Genomic DNA, 22549 nt, shown 5'->3' with positions numbered 1-22549 from the left:
TGAAGGTTGGTTCAATAACACAACTTCAAAGACAGTTCAACAAACCTTTTTGCCCTATAATTATGTTTTTATACAAAAGAGATACTTGCTTATGGTAACCAATTTTAAAAATACAGTTTAAAGTAAAAATGAATAAGGTCCCATCAGTATCTCCCCAATGAGATAACCAATGGTAACAGTTTGTTGACTATACTTCCAAAATCTTCCCTACACTTACACACACACATGCACACACTTATTTCAGCCACTTCTATCAGCATTTTAAAGATATTTTTCAAATCTATATTATATATCTCTCTCACCTAAAGATAACTGTATCAGGACTTCCCTGGTGGCGCAGTGGTTAAGACTCCACGCTCCCAATGCAGAGGGCCTGGGTTCAATCCCTGATCAGGGAACTAGATCCCGCTTGCATCCCGCAGCTAAGAGTTCGCATGCCACAACTAAGGAGTCAGCGAGCTGCAACTAAGAAGCCCACGAGCCACAACTAGGAGGAGCCTGCCTGCCGCAACTAAGACCCGGCATAACCAAAAAAAAAAAAAAAAAAGGTACAAATGGAATCCTATGGTGTAACCTTTAAAAAAAATAATTGTACCATATTCCACAAAATGGATACACCATCATTTAAGCAATCACTCCCTCCTGGACAAACATGCAGACAGTTTCCAGGTTTGGCTACTGTAACCAGAGAAGGAATAAACAGACTTACATAAACATCTCTAATGTTCTAGTACTTTTATTTCTGTGGGAAAGAATCCTGGAAATTGATCCAAAGTTGATAAGTGCATTCAGTATTCGAAGGACCTTTGTTACATTCTTTTCTGTAAAAAGGGTGAAGCAATGAGTCCCACAGTGCATAATGAGTACCTGCTTAATGACATACTAATCAGCACTGGATGTTTGCCATCTTTAAAATGTTTGCCAATCTAATGGGCAGAGAATGACACCTCAGTCATTTTAATTCACGGTCTCTTACCACTAACGGGGCCTATCCTCTTCACAGGTTTACTGGTGATTTACATTTTCAGTTCGTTTCCTTTTGCTTATTTTTATACTGTGCTGTTTATCTTTTTTTCTTTTATAATCAATCTGTAAGATCTCCTGGTATATTAAACATTAACTGTGTCATATGAGCTGCAAGCTGCTGTTCATCTTTTGGCTCTGTTTATGGTGCCTTGTCAGGTAGACATTTAAAATATTTACAGAGTCAAATCTACTAATTTTTCCTAGATGGACTGTGGATTTACTGTCTTACTTGGGAGAGTTCTCCCAAGCCTGATGTTACACTACATGTATTCTCCTGTATTTTCTTCAAATACCTTTATAGCTCATTTTTAACATTAGATCTTTGCTTCAAATGGAATCTAACTAACCTCATCGTCTCCCAGATGGGTAGCTAACTGCCCCAACATCATTTACTTTATAATCTATCTTCTTACTGGAAGGACATGCCTTCATGCTTCCTTTAGCAAATATTAAGTTTTCCTATATACCTCAATATATTTCTAGGCTCTCTGTTCCAAAGACTTACTTGTTGATTTCTAAGCTAATGTTGTCTTAAACGCAGTAACATGCTGCTGCTACAAGTTCCCCACACTATTTTTCTTCCAAGTTTATATTTTTATATGGACTTGAAAAGCACATTGCTTAACCTGAAAACACGCCCACCCCACCAGCCCCCTGCCAAGTTGGAATTCTGACTAGAATTATATTAAAGTTATATACTACTTTGGGAAGCATTAATATCTTTGGAATTTTAAGCTTTCTTATTCAAATCATGGTAGAGTTCTCTATTTCTTCAAATGTTATTTTATATCTTTTACTACAACCGTATCTTTTGTTTTTGTCTTATGTCTTACTAAATTCATTCCCAGATACTTTAGTTTGTCCTGCTTTTAAATAGGGATTTTTCTATTTGCATTTCTAACTGGTTATTAACTCATAGAAAGAAAATGATTGGGTTTCAGCTATTATCTCTCACCCAGTCATTTAATCAAATCCTCTTACAGAATTTTAAAAGATTTTAGGCAGAGTCTCAATCACACTACCTGCAATATTTATACATCGTACTTCTATTTCTTTTCCTCTTACATTCAATGAACTTCCAAATAAATGTTGAATAATAGCAGTTGAGTAACAGTAGTAGTGCTTGATATTTATATTATAATCCTACAGTAGTCACCATCCTCTACAATGGTCTTGTTTGTTTGCTAGCATAGTAGCTTCTTTCTGCTATATTCTACTTTACTCTTTTTATTAGGAATGTCTACTGAATTATATCAAATGCATTTTCAGCATCAGTTGATATAATCATAATTGTTCTTCTTTATTCTACTGTGCCAAATATAACATTGAGAAACTTCACAATGAAAAATTATATATTTCTAGAAAAACCTTAACTTGGATTTGATTTGCTACCATTTTTAAAAGGATATTTTCATGATTGAAATTGAATGATTTTTCTCCCATCTTTATCAGGTTTTGGCATTAAAAAATTAATACTTTTCATAAAATTGGATGGCTCTTTATATGCACTTAGTTTGGGGGGATTATTCATTTCTTGGAATTTATAACCTTTCTTTGAATCAAATTTTCATAATTTAATTGTTAGAAAGCCATCAATTTCCTTTAGACTTTTAAATTTATTGTCATAAAGTTAACACATAATATTTTGTTATTGAATTCTTTCGATTCTTTTGGGATCCAGGTGATGTCTTTTTCCTTATTCCTGATGGGGTGTGTGTGTGTGCATGTATGCATATGTATGTGTGTGTGTGTAGACATAAAATGTATATGTATTATATGTTGCATATATATGTTATAAATAGGTATTTTTGTTAGACTTCCCTTTTCTATTATTTGTTTTTGTGGCCATTTCCATTAATTTTAGCTTTTAATATTTTCTTTCTTTGGGCTTTAAAGAATTTCTTAGATGCACTACTTAGTTTATTTTCACTCTTTTAAAAAGATAGTATTAAAATCACTTAGGCTACAAAGTATTCCTGAATATATTAATGATTTCCTCATAAATTTTGATGTGAAGTATTCTGTTTAATTTCCAAATAATTTGTAATTTTGGACTTGATTTTCAATTTGATCCAGGAATCATCTATAAGAGAGTTTCTTAATGTCAAGTATTTATATTTTAATTATTAATCTTTTCATTCATTGCTATATTCTTGCTTATTGCACTGGGATCAAAATATGGGATAAGTAAAATTTCCCCTCCCACTCAAGTTCAAGTTTTTTCCTATGGCCATAGAAACAATTTTTTGTAAATGTTACGTAGCCACAAGAGAAAAACGTGCCTGTGCCCTGTTTCTAGGGAAGAAAAACACTGTATTATTGCCACCTTATAACACTGTCTACTTTGTCAAATTATGAAAAAATACAGTAAAATTCTCTGATATGGTTATAGGTCAATCATATTCTCCTGTATTTCTACTTTTTATTTTTTGCCTTAAAATTTCCATAACTATGCTGGCCGTGTACAAAGGTTATATGTATAATAGTGTCCTTGTGAATTGTACTCTTTATCTGCAAAAGTATCTTTTTTTCTTATTTAATAATTTTGGTCTTGGATTCCATCTTGATGCTAATATCCTCACTTCCTTCCTTTTATTTGCACATGCTTGGCATCTTCTTGCCCATTTTTTTATCTTCAGCTTTTTTAGTCATTGTCATTTGGTTTCAGCTGTGTTCCTGACAAACAGCTTAAAACTGGATTTTTTTTTTTTAACCGATCTAAGAGTCTTTGTCATTTGAAAGGGGACTTAACAAATTCACATCTATTGTGATTAGATTATATTTGGTTTACTTGCATCATATTTGTTTACTATTAATTACAGTTATGGTTCCTGCATTTATTTTTATCTATTCCTTTCTTGCTGGGTTAATAAAATTTACAATTCTATTTTTTCCCATTAATTGAAATTTTTTATTCCACATATATTTTGCTCATAATTATCTTTCTATTTTTAAACCATTAAGAGTCTATATATTTCTAGTAAAAAATAATAATAATAAAATGACTTTATGCCATCCCACTACCCAGGCATTTTTCCTATGGTCTATTGTGCTAGACGCAGACCTGTGCCACCCAGATCTCCCCTCAAGGAGGGCAGGTTGCTCACCGCTAAGAGTGTGGTCAGCAGACGCCTCCGGCTGCCAGCCCTTTCAGGGTCTGCCTCTGCAGGGAGCCTCCTCTCGCAGGCCCTGGCCTTGCTGGGGCTGCACACAGCCTGTGACTGAATGATAGGGCAGCTCCCCACTGAGTTGGCCCCGGCTTTGTGGGTCCTACATGGAAGTCTGACTTCTTCCTCTGCTTGCCTGACCGTGCTTCCCCCCTCCTCCTTTCACAGGTTGTATCACTCTCCAAACTGTGTGGCTTAAAACGACGGAAATTCATCCTCTCACAGTTACGGAGGCTGAAAGTCCAAAATCAAGGTGTCAGCAGGGCCCTGCTCCACCCAGGCTCTGGACTGCATCCTTCCTTTCCTCCTCCTAGCTGCATGGTGGTGGCTGTTCATCCTGAGCGTTCCTTTGCATGCAGCTGCATCACTCCAGTCTGTGCCTCTGTTGTCTGCCTTCACGTGGCATTTTCCTCTTCTTATGCGGACACCAGTCCTATTGGATTGGGACCCACCCAATGACCTCATCTTAACTTCATTACATCTGCAAAGACTCTATTTCCAAATGAAGTCATGTTTCACAGGTACTGAGGGTTGGGACTTCAATATATGATTTTTTGATCCCTGAAAACATCTTGCACCCAAAACTCTGTCCCAGTGCCTGCTTCTAGAGAGCCCAACCCATGACATCTGTTCTCTTCCTCCCCCGCAAGAGGAGATATATGGAATATTTTTACTCTCTCAATGACTGCTCCATTTTGAACCACTAAATAGCTCCTCGTAGTTGACACAGCTCTTCTTAATGAACAATTTATAGCTCACAGTCATATTATTAACATTTATTTAGACTTGACCACAAGTTTTACAAGGTTCATTGCTCATCATTGTTTCTTTGACTCTTCATCTCCTCCTATCCGAACACCTTTGTTCTGATTCAATTTTCATTCAGTTGGAACAACTTTTCAAGTAGTTCCTAAGAAGTGGCGCATGGATGGTCTGCTCTGTGTCATTCCACGTCCAGAAATGTCTTTCCTTTGTCCCCATGTATAACTAGATCTCTCGGATTCTTGGCTCCCAGACCTTTCTTTCATCTCCCTATTGCCACGTCACTGCTGTCTTCTTGCTTCCTGGCTTACAGGTGAGTCGTTTCACGCTAGTCTGATGCTTCTGTCTTGGTAACGTATTGGTTTTCTCTGTCTAGAAACCTATGAGAGTTTTCCCTTTGAACACAGAATTCAAAAGTTCCACCAGGACAGATGTGTCTTTTTTCATCAATCCTGCCCAGCAAAGGGAAACTGACAAGAAGCTGTTACACGGAGATCTGATGACTTAAACCATGAATAATATGTAGGCTCTCTAGCTGAGGAACGAACAGACTTCATATCCTTCAGGCAGTGCTCTCTGAAAATTATTTCTCGTGACCAACCTTTTGATAAGAACTGGACAGGGGACCACTCAAAATTATAGTCTCTGGCAAGAGCCTGGAATGCAGGAATTCTAATGGCCAAGTAAGGGCATAATCATGACTCAGGTCTCCTTAGGAGATGTGTTAATATGTAATCTGACACGAGACTCCCTGTTAGAACTTATTTCCTTAAATTATTTCTGACATTAAACAGAGCCAATTAATAGTGTCATATGATTAGATTGTTGAAACACCAGCTCAGCTAACAATAATACATACCAAGCAATGAAATTTTTTTGACTTGATGATGGCTTATCTATCCTTTCTGGTATTTGGTATCTGGATTTTGTTAGCATAAGGAATAAATAATGTATACTATTTCAGGGCCTGCTATCTTTCTATGCTTTCATTCAATTGGAGGGAAGGAAAGACTTATTGAGCAACAACTATGTGTGAGATGCTGTCACAAAGAAGATTTCATTTAATCCTGCAACGAATCCTTTGGCATTCTTCAATTTAGCTTGTGTGATTCTGACGCTTGTGATTGACTTTTCTATAACATCCATGGGATGCAGTCATTTTTAATTTCGCTGAGGCTCTCGCTGTGAGGCTGGTTTGTAGAAGTGAAGCCCTTAGTGGTGAAGAAATATAGCAACTCCCAAACCCCTCCATCTCAGCCTGGTTTGCTGTTCTCTTTACCAATGCTGAGCATCAGAACCCCTGGGGAGCTTTCTGAAAATTCAGGTTCTCAGGCCATGCACCAAAACAACTAAATCACTGCCTCTGCATGGTGGGTCTGGGGAACCAGTTTTTTCAGTATGCTTCAAGGCCTTGGGTTCATCTAAGCTACTCTAAGCAGTAGAGGCAATAAATACGTTTTATCACTTCAAGAGAGATGTTAGGGTCCAGGAGGGAACACAGAACCTATTCTGGGCATGTTAAAGAAAGAGAATTTAAGACATGGAATTAGTTATAAAAGTGACGGGTGAGTTAAAAAGCTAAGCAAAAGATGGTGATGAAATGCAGAGACTAACATCGGCACCCCAAGGGCTAGAGGCGCACCAAGTGCAGGGGTGTTACCAGACCTCAAAAGTCGGAGGGATCTGCGGAACATCATGGCGAGGGTGAACTGGAAGAGGTTGGAACTACAGAAGGAGGGGGTATATTTGGAGGCATGGTGAAGACAGTCACTGTTGCGGATACTACCCAGGGCACAGAGGGGGGATACACTCTAGATTCTCCCTCAGCCCCTCTACCCAGCAATCCCTGTCTATGGCTCCCATGGGCCAGCCTACTGAAAACCATGTGACACAGGGAGCCCGAGAAATGTATCCTTTAGGAATGCCTGCCCTGTGACGCAGAACAGGAGAAGAGTGAGGAATGGCTTTGAGACAAACAGGCCAGTGATGGGCTACAGAATGAGATACAAAAATGAGATAAAAATATGAATGTGGGAAAGCAGATATGAGCTAATGATATGCACAAGATACATGGTTCCCAAAGAAAATGTGGATTGGGAGGCAGGCTAGGAGCTGGTACAAACATTTCTATTTTTTTGACTCTGGGGATTTCCAAAGAGCTTAAATAGATCACTACAAAGCAGCCAGGGTCTACTGCAGCCTCTTCATTAAGCGTAGGAGTGAGACTGTGACTTGGGACAATTTGCCTGGGGTCAAGTCAAGAGGTGGTGGGGTTGAGACTTGATCCAGAGCTGTCTGACTTCAAATCTACTGCTCATTCTACCATAGCACACTCTCCCTCCTAGTTATTTGACAATATGTTGGAAGACTGTCTACTAAATATTGCATTGTATTTTTCAATTTGTAAATGCAATCAGGAGGTTAGCTGACAACATTAATTTACATAATTATTTCCTGTAAAACTTGTTCGACATCAGTGAGTCTCAACCTGGAGGGCATTCCTGAGTTTACAAGGTGGTAGGGGAGCTTTTTAAAACTCTACAGTTAAAGAATGGACTTGAGGACATGGGGAGGGGGAAGGGTAAGCTGGGATGAAGTGAGAGAGTGGCATGGACATATATACACTACCAAACGTAAAATAGATAGCTAGTGGGAAGCAGCCGCATAGCACAGGGAGATCAGCTCGGTGCTTTGTGACCACCTAGAGGGTGGGATAGGGAGGGTGGGAGGGAGACGCAAGAGGGAGGAGATATGGGGATGTATGTAAATGTATAGCTGATTCACCTTGTTATAAAGCAGAAACTAACACACCATTGTAAAGCAATTATACTCCAATAAAGGTGTTAAAAACAAAAACAAAAGCTCTACAGTTACCGAAGGTTTTAGATATATTATACTTGGGGGCCATATTCGAGTTAGTCAGATGTAACCCTTTCAACCTCTAATTTCCCAGCTAAGGCCATCGAAGTCAGTATTTTAATTTGCCACAGATGAGTTTGCTCCTCATGCAAGGCCAAATGAGGGGGGAAATGACTAATTACCAAATTACCCAACTAAGCAAGCCAACCTATAGATACAAGAGGCGAGGGGCACTAGCCATGAGTCCTTACTGATGTTCCCATAAAAACAACCTCTTCATTAAACACCAATAAAACAACGCAACAAGGACTAATGGGAAGAACAGTGCAAGAGTCCTCTGAAGGCTTTGGTTTTCAGTCCATCTCTTCTACTGATTCTCTATGACCTTGGGTCCTATCCACTTCTTTTCTATCACGAATCCTGCTGACTCTGTTACATGGCGATTCTGGTTTGGTGCCATCGCCAGCTTTCTTGGGTAGAGCCTCCCGTCAGATCCTCTTTGGAATGAGGAGACTCACTAATCATTTCATCATCACGAGTACAACCTGCCCTATGGGAATTGATCTTCCACAAGTTAGCCATATTCAAGTGTTCTCACGCCATTCAGGCTATCTATGGTAACATTTCCTAGATCATTTCCCAATAGAGAAAGCAATTAAAACACAATTGGGCCTTGCTCATGTCTGCCTGTTAATGTTAATCATTTCTGTTTAAATTATGCTCTTCTGAGTTCATTTTATCTGCCAGCAAATTAATTCACTTTTTCATGCATTCATCAACATCATTGAAGAGTACATGTCAGTCTATGAGCTTGGCCCTGGAGCCATAAAGACAGAAACAGATTCTCGTCCTCAAAGAAGTCACATCAGCAGAAGAGACAGACATGGGGACAGGTACAATACAACATGCCACGTGCTTTACTAGGGTTCTTGGAGAAAGAGCTGCCCAAAGTCAGCCTGTAGGGACCATGGAAAGCTTCATTTATGAGGAACACTGAAACTGAGCAGTTTCTGGGGGGACACAAGGTTGAGACGTAGAGGGTGAGGAAGATGCCAGGTGCCATGGCAGCTTAAAGAAAGCCCCAGCAGGATGAAGCATATTTAACACATTTTCCGGCCATGTTCTCTGAGATCTTGAATCTGGCATTTTAAGAATATACCCAGAAGCAGGCTTAGGATGTTACTTATAGGGTTACAGACAGACATCCAGATTGGTCATTCCACCTATGATCACAAATCCCTGTTCAGTCCCTTGCCTAAATAAAAATAAATTTGTAAAAAATGTATATGGTTTTCATGAAAACCAAGAAAGTCATTCTTAGGAAAATGTCAGCCTTGTAAGTAGTTTTGCTGGGGAGGTAAGAAGTATTGTAGTCCTTCCCGTGCACTTGGAAGGGGTTTGATACTCTTCTAATGTGGCTTTGGCAACAAACAACAACAATAAGAGAACAGACAGGAAAAACCAAAGGCTTAAAAATGTGATAGGTTATTTTCCAAGGCTTAAATATAAGCAACAAGAATACACCAAACTGAAAACAATCCTTGACAGATTTTCCAAAGTAGAAATACCTATATTTTTCAAATGGGAAAACTTTTCTGTTTTATTAAGAAATCATAGGCTCACATTTCTTTCTTTAGAATATTTGCATAAACTCTCAAAGAAATGCAAAAGATCTGCATGTTGAGTATCTGCACAAAGGAGGCCACCTATACACACATATGTTCAGACATATGGTATGTTACACATTTGTAAGCTCAGAAGCTGTAAAAATAAAACCGTGGTGCTTATATTCAGTGTAATGCTCCCCTATTCCTACTGATGAAAATAATTTAAATGAGGTTTCGTTTCATGTATCTAATATTTCTATAACCAAGCTGCTGCCAAAACCAATTCCAAACGGTGGCACCTGCTTGCTATGAATCCAAATGGAGACCAATCAAAACAAATTGCAGGGCTCTTATAGTCTCTCACGAAACACACTCATCAACTCTCAGAATGGCTCTCACCAAGTGAATAAACAGAATAGCTATAAATGGCGATGACAAAAGGCTCAGCATAAAATGAACCACTCGTAATTCATTTTCCCAACAAAGGTTGTGCTAAAAGAATTCATACGTCTTTTCAAACCAAGCCTTCACTGCAAACATTAGACAGAAGAAAGTAGCCCATGGAAACAACTGTGACGGGTGTGTTGGTTCCAGACCAGTGCAACTCACAGCCTTTCAGGAAAACACCATTATTGTACAATCTTCTCCTGCCCTGGTTTTCATGTTAAATACACAAAGACCTACTGTGTGTTTGGGGGTAGGGTAAGAGGGTTGGGGAAAGAGCTGAAAAGTCAGGAGAGTAAATTCATACATGGTCATGACACCTGGGCTTCCATTTGGCACAAGGAAAAGCCTCTATGAAGACTTCACAAACATCGTCACTTCTTTGTCTCTTCCCAGAGACATCTGGGACCGTCACTAAGAATTGCACAGAGTTGGGCTTTCTACCTCTATATAATGCTTACATTTTTTCTTTCCCCGGTTTTACTAGACATTTGATATTGGGTAGACTTCACAACATTATATTCTTACTACACTGTAAACTTTCTCATTTTTTTTTTTTTTTTTTTTTTTTTTTTTGCTGTACGCGGGCCTCTCACTGCTGTGGCCTCTCCCGTTGCGGACGCGCAGGCCCAGCAGCCGTGGCTCACGGGCCCAGCCGCTCCGCAGCATGTGGGATCTTCCCGGACCGGGGCACGAACCCATGTCCCCTGCATCAGCAGGCGGACTCACAACCACTGCGCCACCAGGGAAGCCCCTCATTTTTTATTTACCAGATGATGTTTCCTTTCCACATTTTATTTCTAACCTATTTTCCTCTTTTTCTCCCCCCAAGAGTATATGCCTCAGAAATTATTCAGTTACTCCAATAATAATAATTGTGTAAACCATATGCGAATGAATGCAGTCATGACTGGTAAAAAGAAGTAGTCCAAACAAAATAACCAAAATCGATTTGGTTTTGCTCCTGCAGCAGTGTTCAGGGTATTTCTGGGCCTATTTCATCTTCTTTAAAGAAAGCCAGAGCAACACAGATCTCCTACATGCCCCCCAAACAAGGGACAGATAGTAGTTTACCCCAAAGCACTTTCTTTTGGCCAGTGTTTGTGGGCTGTGTGTCTGAGGGGAAATCTCAAAGGACAGAGATGGGGGTACATAGGACCCTAAAAGAAACGCACTGCTCAGGGGAATGGCAAACGCTCCGAAGAGTAGAAGAGACTCTGAGCAGGAGAAAAATTTTCTAGAGTTCTAGGCTAATAACCTTAATAGTCAACAAGTAATAAGAGAAGTTTCAAACGAGGCACAAATATAAAAGTCTAGATAGAGGGAAAACAGCGGTGAGATGACCACTTATGACACACTTTCACCCGGAAGAGTATTCATTTACCCAAACATTGATTCCAGCACTTCTATGGTAGGTACTTTGGGGGGAAATGACAATGAGTAAGATGGTCCCTGTTGTCAAGGTGCTTAAAAGAGAAGCCAAAACAAAAGCACAGAAATAATGGGCAAGTCTTTAACAGGATTAGGAGCTAATACCTTTTACTTGGCTTTGCTTCTAACAGGTATTCAATTATCACAGTCAGAGGGCTTACATGGAATGTTCTAAAAAATGCAATTAAAAATTAAAAAAAACAAAAACAAAAAAAACTTGACCCCAAAAACCCAAGGCCATGAGATCATAAATCAGTTATTAGTCCCTGAATATTAAATTTCCCAAGTTCTGTGTTCAGGTTTGAGACATCCTGACAGAGAGTTGTTTTCAACAAACCAACAGTTTAACTGGAGAATCAAGACTAAAGGAGTTGTTCAGAGAAGAGGAGGTGACAGGGTCTGGAGTAGGCAGCCCTAATGGATGGAGCAGCTGTCGGGTGACAGCGGTGGGTGCATCTGGGAAAACTACTCCTGGTGAGAGAGGAAGATCGTCCTGACCTAATAGTGGGGGATGAAGTTGGAGACAGTGATTAGTCCCGGGCTAGATGGCCTTGGGAGCCAACCACAGATACGAAAAACTAGAGAACACCTGCTGAAGGCTTTTGAGTAGGGGGCCAATAATATTAAAAATAATAATATTGCTTAAAAGGAGACAGGATGAAATGGGAACGGAAGACTGGATTGAAAGAGTGAACGCAGCAGTTGCTGCAGTGGTCACGGTGGTGAGAACCTAGGCCAGGTTGAGCTCGACACTGAAAGGACAGAGCCCTGAGTGGTGCTGACAATGCAAACACGGTCAGAACCCAGGCACTGCCAGGGCCTGTGGGAATTTGGGGGCCAGTCGGGGTGACTAATATTTCAAGGCTTGCTAATTGTGGACCATCATGGGAGCTCTAAGAGCAGCTGTCTCCCCACGTGTGGTACCCTCCCCACCTCCATCCCAGCCTCAGGATGAACCGAGGGGCCACACTAGGCCCAGGCTGATCCACTGGGTTATATCCATATCGAGAACTTTCCCACAACGCAGGGACTAAGTGGTCAAGTGGGGTTGGTCTTGGACTTCTCAGGTCAGGGAGAGCCAGAAGCCAGCCAGAGTCACTGAAACTGAGAACCTCGCCATTTAATCAGACTATAGAATGATGCACAGACAAGGCTCTGTGTTTCCAGACAGACAGAGATACTACTACTGCCTGCCGACACCCAGCCCTGGAATCTAGTCACACTCCCTAGCTAGCAGCTGGCTTCTGGGGGAGTCCTGTATCTTCATAACACATCCACCATTCCCCTGAGCTCTCTGCAGGAGGTTCTAATCTTTATGGCCAAACTCTCCTTGACTAGGACAGAAAATCCACTATCAACAAGCTACCACGGGCTTAACTGAGGTCTTCACCCCATCCTCCGCCTGCCACCCTTTCCTCCAAGTCACGCCCTAATGGGCAAGGTGGTGACAACCAAGTGGTCACAGAAACAGGATGGAGTCAGACTGCCCGGCTTCACCAGCTGTACAGCCTCTGCATCTGAGAAATGGGGGAAATGACAGTATCTCTCTCACAGGGCATCTGCGAGGAGTGACCAACACGTAAAGCATTCATGGTGTCCCGGCATAGAGCACACACTCCATAAATTTAGCGTTATTATTATCATCAGTCTCCTCAGCTACTCGCACCAGCAGGGGCGCCATGAGCCACAGCGGATCCTGTCACTGCTGTGCTTCCAAACTTCACGTGGCTACGGGGCAGACTCCCAGCACTCAAGGCCCTGCAGAGTCTCGGGCTCACGGCTCTGCTCTGCCGGCGCATTTCTGCCTCCCTGGAGGTGGGAGGAGCCTTTACACATACACACCGCGCCTCCCCTGCCCCCTCTCAAGTCTCAGGAGAGCATATGCTCTTCCACAGCCTCTTGCCTAAGCCCAGTATTTGTTCTCCGTGACCTGCGCATCAGTCCAGTGTCTTTCGTCCCTGAGGACTTCTTGATTCCTTCCATCCCTCTATCCTAGAAGAACACAGTGCTTCCTTGGCTGTGCTCGCAGAATCTCCATCGACCGCTTACATTTTGGTGTTTGTGTGACCCCAGACTGCATTTGCTCTCAGTCCTAAGAGTAATTAGTACAGATAATACATATGGAGCACTTTTTCTGTGCCAGGCACAGTTAAAAGTACATTAATCAAGGGCTTCCCTGGTGGCGCAGTGGTTGAGAGTCCGCCTGCCGATGCAGGGGACACGGGTTCGTGCCCTGGTCTGGGAAGATCCCACATGCCGCGGAGCGGCTGGGCCCGTGAGCCATGGCCGCTGAGCCTGCGCATCCGGAGCCTGTGCTCCGCTACGGGAGAGGCCACGACAGTGAGAGGCCCGCGTACCGCAAAAAAAAAAAAAAAAAAGTACATTAATCAAGCCATTTAATTCTCTCAACGACTCCAAGTAACAGGCTTCTGTTATTACCCTCATTTTACAGATGAGAAAACTAAGGCGCAGAGAGATTAAATAGCTTATCCAAATTCACACAGTCAAGTGGCAGAACCAGGCTGTGAGCATACAGACTGTCCAGTTCCAAAGAAGGGCCCCGACCCCTCTACGAATACTGCCTATTTTAAGACTTCGCTTATTTCCTTAGGTGCCCTGCCTCACAATCTCTGCACCTTGCCTCCTGCTTCACAGAGGGATGAACGGTCCCTTCATTTGCTGCCTTTCCCACCTGTGAACTCTCACACGCTGGTCCCCAACCTTCTCTCTAGTCTGGGGCTCTCTCCTCCTCTCTAATGCACAGCTAAGGAACGTTCTGTGTTCCCTCCCGCATACACCAGTCTGGAGCCCTCTCTCCATCAGTTATCCTTTGACCTGGACCTTCAACCGCTTTCTCTCATCTGCCCCTTTACCTTGGGAATATGAGCATGTTGATACCTTTCCTGAGACCCTTCCTCCCGCACACGTCTTCTTCACCCTGACGCCCTCTTCTGGTTGCAACCTTCTCACTCCCCTTACGCTCAAGATCAAATCCTCCGAAGACTAGTGTTCGCTCCCTGCCTTGACTTCCTCCCCTTCCCCTTCACTTCCACATGCAGCAGCAATCCATAACCACCCCAACTTCACAAGTGGGCTACTGGTTACCTCACCCATGAAGTTTCATTCCTCACCTTTCTGGACTTCTTCACGGCATTGACCATGGAGTAGCCTGCACACGCTGGGCTCTGAGATCTGTGTTGAACTGATGGATGACCAGTCTTCCTCCATCGACAGTGCCTCCGCCCTTGGCTACCCCACATGGCCAACACTGTCGTTTGCCTACCCCAAATCCCTTTCTTTACGGTCTTTACTAACAGAAGCCTGATTTTGCTTGGGGGAGGCAATACGCCCAGTTAAACAAACAGAAAACTTATATTGCCAGACGTTTTACAAATGAAATGTTGGCAGACGTTCATGTCCAGGGAGACTTGTTAGAGGCAAACTCAGTTGGTGTGGGCATGTCTGCCACTTGTCACTGGCTCTTTGCCCTTTCTTCCATGGATGGCAGGCTTGAGAGTGAGCCTGAACCAGGATTCCACATATACCTGGTTTCCCCTTCCTGATATAGCCGGCTTTCCCCCTACGTCTCGGAACACACCTTGGTCTCTTTGGCAGGCTCCATCTTCTTGGGCTGCGTCGTGAACTTCCTGTTCCTCGTGGTCTTCTGTATTCTCTTCTCCTCACTCCCTCTGCATAATCTCTTCCATTACCCAGGGGTTCAACTGCCACCTACTTGGAATAGTCCCCAATAACTCTTGAGCCTACATCTCTTTCTTGAGCTCCAGATCTATATCTTCAGTTGCTTTCAGGGTTCTTATATAGCACCTTAGGGGCACTATAAATTCTAGTTTATCACACTCGTCCCTGCTCAGAGAATGCTGCCATCATCCATCTAGTTGTCCAAGCCAGAAACCAAGGGATCATCCCGACTCCTCTTTTAACCTCACCCCACAGCGCATCAATCAAATTCTTTTAAATCAATCTCCCTGACGTTCTTTGATTCTTTCTCCGCATTTCCCCGTTACTATCTTAATAGAGACTTCTTTATTTCTTGCACAGATTGCTGCCTCAGCCTCCTAATTAGTCTGCCTTGCTGGGGCACACTATTGCTAGAAGAATCTTTCTATAATGCAAATCGATGTCACTCTCCTTCTTCAAAATCCTGTGGTAGCTTCCCACTGCTTCAGGGGGGAACTCAAAAGTCTTTAGCACAGCACATGACCTCTCATGACCTGGCCTCTTCAATTCATCTCTCCTCGCTGCCCACCCCAGCATGGTTGCTGCCATATGGGATGACTTGCAGTTCTCAGAAGCCATAGTGCTCTCTTGCCTCCTTCCATTGCATGCACTCTCTCCAGAGCCTGACATGCCACTGTTCCTCCACCCCTTCCCCGGCTGGGTGTTTCTTATTCTTCAAGATGCACCGAAGGCAATCGTTTCCTTCTATGAATTCACCCTTCCTCCTCCCAAGTCAGGGCTCAGTGCCTCTCTGTGCTCCCATGGTGCCCTGGTCCTGCCCCTACTGTGACACTTACTGATTATACTGTAATTATCAGTTTCAATTTCTTTTCTTTCCACTGCACTATCAGCCCTTTCAGGGCAATAACCCCTGTGTATTTCTCTGTAAATCACAGAGCCTAGCACAGTGCTTGGCACACGGACTTAAAAGTTGAAAGTCTAATGAATGTACATATAAGAATGCCTGCCACACTTCTTAGATAAGCTATCTTGAGTACAGAAAGGAAGTCTTATTTTCAGTCCTTACTTATTTTCAGTTAAGTCAATGCTTCATAAATGTTTTCTTCTTCCTTCTTTTTAGCATTGGATAATAAATGAATGTTTAGTTTTCAGAGTGAGAAACAAGATGAGAAACTAGGACGGTGATTTTGCATCCCAAATACTTCTACAAGAGTTCTCTTTCTCCCTCCTTCCCTCCCTCCCTCCCTTCCTTCCTTCCTTCCTTCTTTCCTTCCTTCCATCCCTGTTTTATATTTCACACAACTGAAGTATAGTTGATTTACAATGCTGTGTTAGTTTTGGGTGTACATGAATTACTTTTCAGATTCTTTTCCATTATAGGTTATTACAATAAGTTGAATATAGTTCCCTGTGTTATACAGTAGGTCCTTGTTGTTTATCTATTTTATATATAGTAGTGTGTATCTGTTAATCCTTAACTCCTAATTTATCCCTCCCCCCATCTCATTTTCTTCAAATGGATCTCTTTTTGAACATTTAAAAAAATATGGCTATATGGGCTTCCCTGGTGGTGCAGTGGTTGAGAGTCCACCTGCTGATGCGGGGGACACGGGTTTATGCCCCGGTCTGGGAGGATCCCACATGCCGCGGAGCGGCTGGGCCTATGAGCCATGGCCCCTGAGCCTGCGCGTCCGGAGACTGTGCTCCGTGGCAGGAGGGGCCAGAGCAGTGAGAGGCCCGCCTAACGCAAAAAAAAAAAAAAAAAAAAAAAAAAAAAAAAAATATATATATATATATATATATATATGGCTATAAATGCAACTCGTATCTATTATAGAAATATTGGGCAAATATAGAGAATCACAAAGAAAATAAAACTGGCCAGCAATCTTACCGCCTGGAGATGCCCACCATGCTCCTTTGGCGTCTCTTCTAATCTGCTTTCTGGTACGCTCACACACTGCCTTGCTCTCCATCCCCTCACTGCTTCTATGGCACAGGGGCTGAACTGGGCTGTGATACCCTGCGGCAAGCCTACGTCATTCATTCCAGCAGAATTCAACACAGCATGAGTCACAGAACAAAAGAAGAAGACCCTGTGGAGCGGCCGTTCTAAGGAGTGAACTTCAGTCTGAGATTGGACTTCTCTTGGAGTGAGCTGTTCATCTTCAAACCCTACTGGGGTATATCTATGCTGCAAAGTAACCTTACCTTTAAGTGAAAACTGTCTAGACTTTCACTTATCCGTTGGATGAGACTCAGTCCACTCTGGCAAAGATTTCTTTTCAAGTGGTGTATTAAGTTCACAGGAGTAACTTTCCATCTTATTATTAAACTATTTCAATTCCTATGGCTTTGAAAACAGGGGGGGAAATCCCCAATCTTCAGCTTTAGGATTTATTTCAAATCCCACACACCTGGCAGGTTGCCTCAAAGCTCACCACCATGCTGGTATCTCAGTACTAAACATACCCTCTTAACATCAAGGAAAAGGATAAATCTCTGATGTTTAAATTCAGGAATGCAACCCAGGAAGGATCGAGCATTGTTTTGATTATTAGCAATCCATGGAAAAATATGTGCCCTTTTCCTAGTGTTAATACCACTAAGTCTCCCTGGAATTCCAAGTTCTCTGCTGCCCAGGCTTGTCATTTCCCCTTGAATAGCCCTACATGGGGAGTTTCCATCAGAAGCTCAGGACGACTGAGTCTTGGTTCAAGGAAGGCAGCAAGCCCTCCTCCCCCATACACACGATTTCAATTCACTTTATCAGCAGGCAGGCAGAGGAACAGTGACAGCCTAAAATACCTCTGGACCACCTACCTGCGCGGCAGCAGCAAGTGCTAACTGAGAGAGCCTCGGGAGCACTGGGAATGGGCACGGACACCAGTGACTCGGGTCAAGTTTCCTGTCTGGGAATCGAGGGGAGGTTGAAGAAGGAGATATAGGTATGGAGACAACAGCTCAAAATATTCTGACGGGCTTCCCTGGTGGCGCAGTGGTTGAGAGTCCGCCTGCTGATGCAGGGGACGAGGGTTCGTGCCCCGGTCCGGGAGGATCCCACATGCCGCGGAGCGGCTGGGCCCGTGAGCCATGGCCGCTGAGCCTGCGCGTCCGGAGCATGTGCTCTGCAACGGGAGAGGCCACAGCAGTGAGAGGCCCGCGTACCGCAAAAAAAAAAAAAAAAAATTCTGACACTTGGAATGCTTACACCTAAACACCTCAAGAACAGGGCCCCTCTTGCCTGGGTTTAAGAGATTTTGCCTAAGAAACAGGAGGACCAGCTGGCAGTCAGAAAACAGTGTAATCAGCACCGAGATGGGGCGGATACAGGTTGCCCAGGGGAGCACATGGAAGGGGCACATTACCTGGATTCCAGGAAGGCTCCTCTGAGGAAGTGATTCCTACCTGAGTTGTATCTTTTTTTGTTTTTTTTGCGGTACGCGGGCCTCTCACTGCTGTGGCCTCTCCCGTTGCGGAGCACAGGCTCCGGACGCGCAGGCTCAGCGGCCATGGCTCACGGGCCCAGCCGCTCCGCGGCATGCGGGATCTTCCCGGACCGGGGCACGAACCCGTGTCCCCTGCATCGGCAGGCAGACTCTCAACCACTGTGCCAACCAGGAAAGCCCCCTGAGTTGTATCTTAAATGACTCGTGGAGAGCAAGGTAGAAAAAGCTGGAATGGGTATTTCCAGGACACAGGGGCAGCATTTGCAAAGCCACAGAGGTGAGACAACATGGTGCCTTCTGGAAATTACCAGTTATTTGTCACGGTGGAAATACAGAGGTACATGTTGGGGAGGGGTCTGGCATGAATCTGGAAGGTTCTGCAGGGAAGGTCTTGTGTGCCATGTGTTTGGAATAAGAGAAGAGTCACCACTTCGTTCATTTTCACAACTGGCGTGTGCCCTAAACGGAGTCACTGATGAACAAAGGATATGCACTACAGAGAGAGGGTTTCAGTATTATCAATCACACTCCCAGCACTTTTAAAAAATCGATTCAAGCTAACATTCTAATGGGTAGTGTGGTCATCTCAAATATAATTTTAGCTAGAGTGTCACTTTCCTTAGCTTTGGGCTTACATGTCCAAGTGACATCTCCCTTGGTGCTTCTCACAAGTATATTAGACGTAATACATCCTAAACAGAACTCAAACACCTCTACTCCTGCCTCTTCCAATCTCCCATCTTGTTCAATGTCACTCCATCCCCCTTTTTTACTCCAGTCAGTAACCTAGGAATCATGCCTGCTGTCCCCCCTCCCCGCTCACCACGCCCTCCCCCCAAGTCCTGCTGATGTCTCACAACCACCGTCCCCTCTTCATCCTCCCCTCTCCATCCTACTGCTACCCCTTGGGGTCCCTGTTAACCGGCATCTCTTGCCTAGATGAATACAACAGCTTCCCCATGGGTTTCCCCGCTTCCATTCTCCACAAGCAAGAACGATCATGAAGAGGAAATCTGTTCAGGTGAGTCCCTTGTGTAAAACCCTTTAATGCTTTCCCATTGCATTTAGAATAAAATCCAGACTCCTGGCCTTGGCCTGTAAGACCCTGTAGAATCTGCTGATTACCCTGCTCTTCAACCTCATCTCATGCTGTTTTTCCCCTTACTCACTAGGCTCCGGCCCCACTAGGCTTACTGCAATTCCTCAAACACACCAAGCTCTTTCTAGCTCAAGGGCTCTGCACACACTACTCCAGGTCTGTAACGCTTCTCCCTGACCAGCCTGTACAGAACAGGAGCTTCTCTATCATTCAAGTTCTCAGTCCCTCATTTACTTCCTTCCTAACCTTTATTATAATTGGCAAGGATTCCATTGTTTGTCTCTCACTTTCCCTCCCTCCCTCTCCTCTTTTTTTTTTTTTGGTGTGTTACCTCTCACTATAATATAAACTCCATGAAGCAAGGGAATTCATGTGTCTTTTAGAAAACTGAGATAAAATTGTCAATGAAAGGTCGGTGTCTGGCCTAGAGTAGGTGCTTAAGAAATATTTACCAAGTGAACAATGTTACAACCATATTAGAAATTCACCCCAATTATCACTCTCCAAAATGTTGTTAATTAGGCTTCCTAAACTTAAAAAAATTCTTGCTTATAAAACAAGATTAAAATTAATGAAGGAATCATTATACTTTGAGGAAGCTTAATTCAAATCTGGGCTCCAACAGATTATTTTATTCACGTGTGGTACTCCATGGAGAATTAAAAAAAAAAAAAAAAACTACCATGGATGCAAATTCATTTATTTTAAAAAATCGTGACAATAACAGAGCAGTACTACATGCCTTATTTAATGTGGAAAATATCTAAATAAGGTCATTATGGCTCTGTTACAATGTATCTATTTAGTCTAACACTCTGGTTCCTTTCCACTATAAATCCACTTTATTTGAAATCTCAGAATGTATAGCCCAGGGCTTTTCCAATGCTAAGACCGTGCACAGTGACCTTGATCGTACTTTGGAATATTACTAAAAGCATGAAAAAATTCTCAGATAATTTGATCTACATAGTCTTTGTCTATTCTATCTTTCGATCTCCTTACGAATCTACAGCCATAATTTCTAAGCTATTAAATCCAAGGCAGGAGAAAAAGAATGTGATTGAGATGGAGGCAGTTACAAGAACACCTTATTAAGCCAAGTTCATTTCATTTACTCTTTTAGGATCAAATGATTTCATAACTTCCTAAAAAGGAATAAACAAATAAATAATTCGGTTTTTTAAAAATCAGAAATATAGAGAAATAAGAAAACATTAAATTAGTAAAAAAAATTTTTTTAACTTAAGAATTAATTATTTGTTTTAAATGAACACTGCAATTCTTGTTGGCTGGAAATGGCTGGAATACACTCTGTTCTTTGCACATGTTACATGACCCTCTTCATGTTCCCCTTGGAGGATATCAACTTGCTAAAGACCTGCATCTTTTGTAAACACCTTTGTATTTCCTTCCTCTGTATTCTTATAGAATCTTGGAAATATGTCTATATTGCAGCAAAGCACTGTCCATTTTTAATTTCTATGTGTGTACTCCACCAAGAGCAGCTTAAAGACTTGCCCACCCCTCTTTGCATCCCCGGCCCCTAGCACAGTGCCTGGTGCATACTAGGTATTCACTGGACATTTACTGCAAAAATGAGTAAGTCATCTCTATTATTCCTTCTCCTAAGACCTACACCTTTGGTGACCATATTTTATAACTCTAATACTGACAAACATGATATCATGAAGGATTTTCATATCATTTCTAGATGGATGAAACAGAAGTATGCCAATTTTAATGTCAAGATTTCTGAGACATTTCAATGGGCAGCTGGAGGCAATATTTGTTATCTTGACTACCCTAGAAAATGTGAGATCTCACGTTGCCATAGCTGTGAAAGATGAAAATGGGTGGGAACCTTAAGTCTATTGAGGGCAGGTATCTGTCTAATCCTGGCCTCCTTCTCCATCACCACCCACCCACCCATGCAATCTCCGCACCCCTTCTCACCTCCAAATGCTCCAGCCTTTTTTCCACTGAAATGACAAAACAGTAGTAACTGACCTCCTGGAGACCTCACTAATCCTGAATTGCAGATAGGTCTAGTAGAGGAGATAAAGACCTCAGAGCAACATGTTCCTAGCGACATTATCAAAACTCTCTAGTTTGGATTAAATGAAGAAAAGCCTGTCCTAGATTCATAAAAAAAATTGAAATACAGATTATTTTCAGAGAACTATGCTCTTTTTTTTTTTTTTTTATTTTTCAGTCACACACGGGAGATCCAAACATGACCATCAAATAAATCACTCAAAACTGACTTCGAAAAGAATGCTTTAGAAATGGACAAAATGGAATTGAAATTAACATGCCAGCTATTTGACGTTGGCAAGTCCAAGAAAGTTCTGTGGTCTTTACATTTTAAAAGTTGTTCAGATGTACATCAGAACGCTGTAACTGAGAAGAAATTAGAAACATGCTAGAGAACCAAAAGCAGCTGGTTACCTATAACATGGTACAGCCACAGAAGGCAAAATGATGCAAAAGTATATTTAAAACATTCACTGTATATTATATGGAAAAAAGTAGTTTGTGGAGCTGACTATAGATGCCATTTTTGTGTAAAAATTACATGTGCATATTTAAGCACAGAAAAAGCCTGGAATAGGACTTCCCTGGTGGCGCAGTGGTTAAGAATCTGCCTGGGGACATGGGTTCAAGCCCTGGTCTGGGAGGATCCCACGTGCCACAGAGTAGCTAAGCCCGTGCGCCACAACTACTGAGCCTGCGCTCTAGAGCCCGCGAGCTACAACTACTGAGCCCACGTGCCACAAGTACTGAAGCCCACAAGCCTAGAGCCCGTGCTCCACAACAAGAGAAGCCACCGCAATAAGAAGCCTGCGCACCGCAACGAGTAGCCCCCGCTCGCCACAACTACAGAAAAGCCCGTGCGCAGCAATGAAGACCCGACGCAGCCAAAAATAATTTAAAAAATAATTTTTAAAAAAAGAGAAAAAGCCTATAATATACATGGGAAGATAAACAGCAGCAACTCAGTGAAGT

General features: G+C 42.6%; 1 protein-coding gene across 1 annotated transcript in view; it reads right to left on the bottom strand.

Moving 5' to 3' along the window:
• Positions 1 to 22549, bottom strand: part of PIP5K1B (phosphatidylinositol-4-phosphate 5-kinase type 1 beta) — a 329448-nt gene that overhangs the window by 222749 nt on the left and 84150 nt on the right. The gene's annotated exons all lie outside the window — the stretch shown is intronic.

Source organism: Phocoena phocoena, chromosome 6 (genome assembly GCF_963924675.1).
Source record: "Phocoena phocoena chromosome 6, mPhoPho1.1, whole genome shotgun sequence".
Classification (NCBI taxonomy): Eukaryota; Metazoa; Chordata; class Mammalia; order Artiodactyla; family Phocoenidae; genus Phocoena; species Phocoena phocoena.
This window is presented reverse-complemented; position numbering and strand designations above follow the sequence as displayed.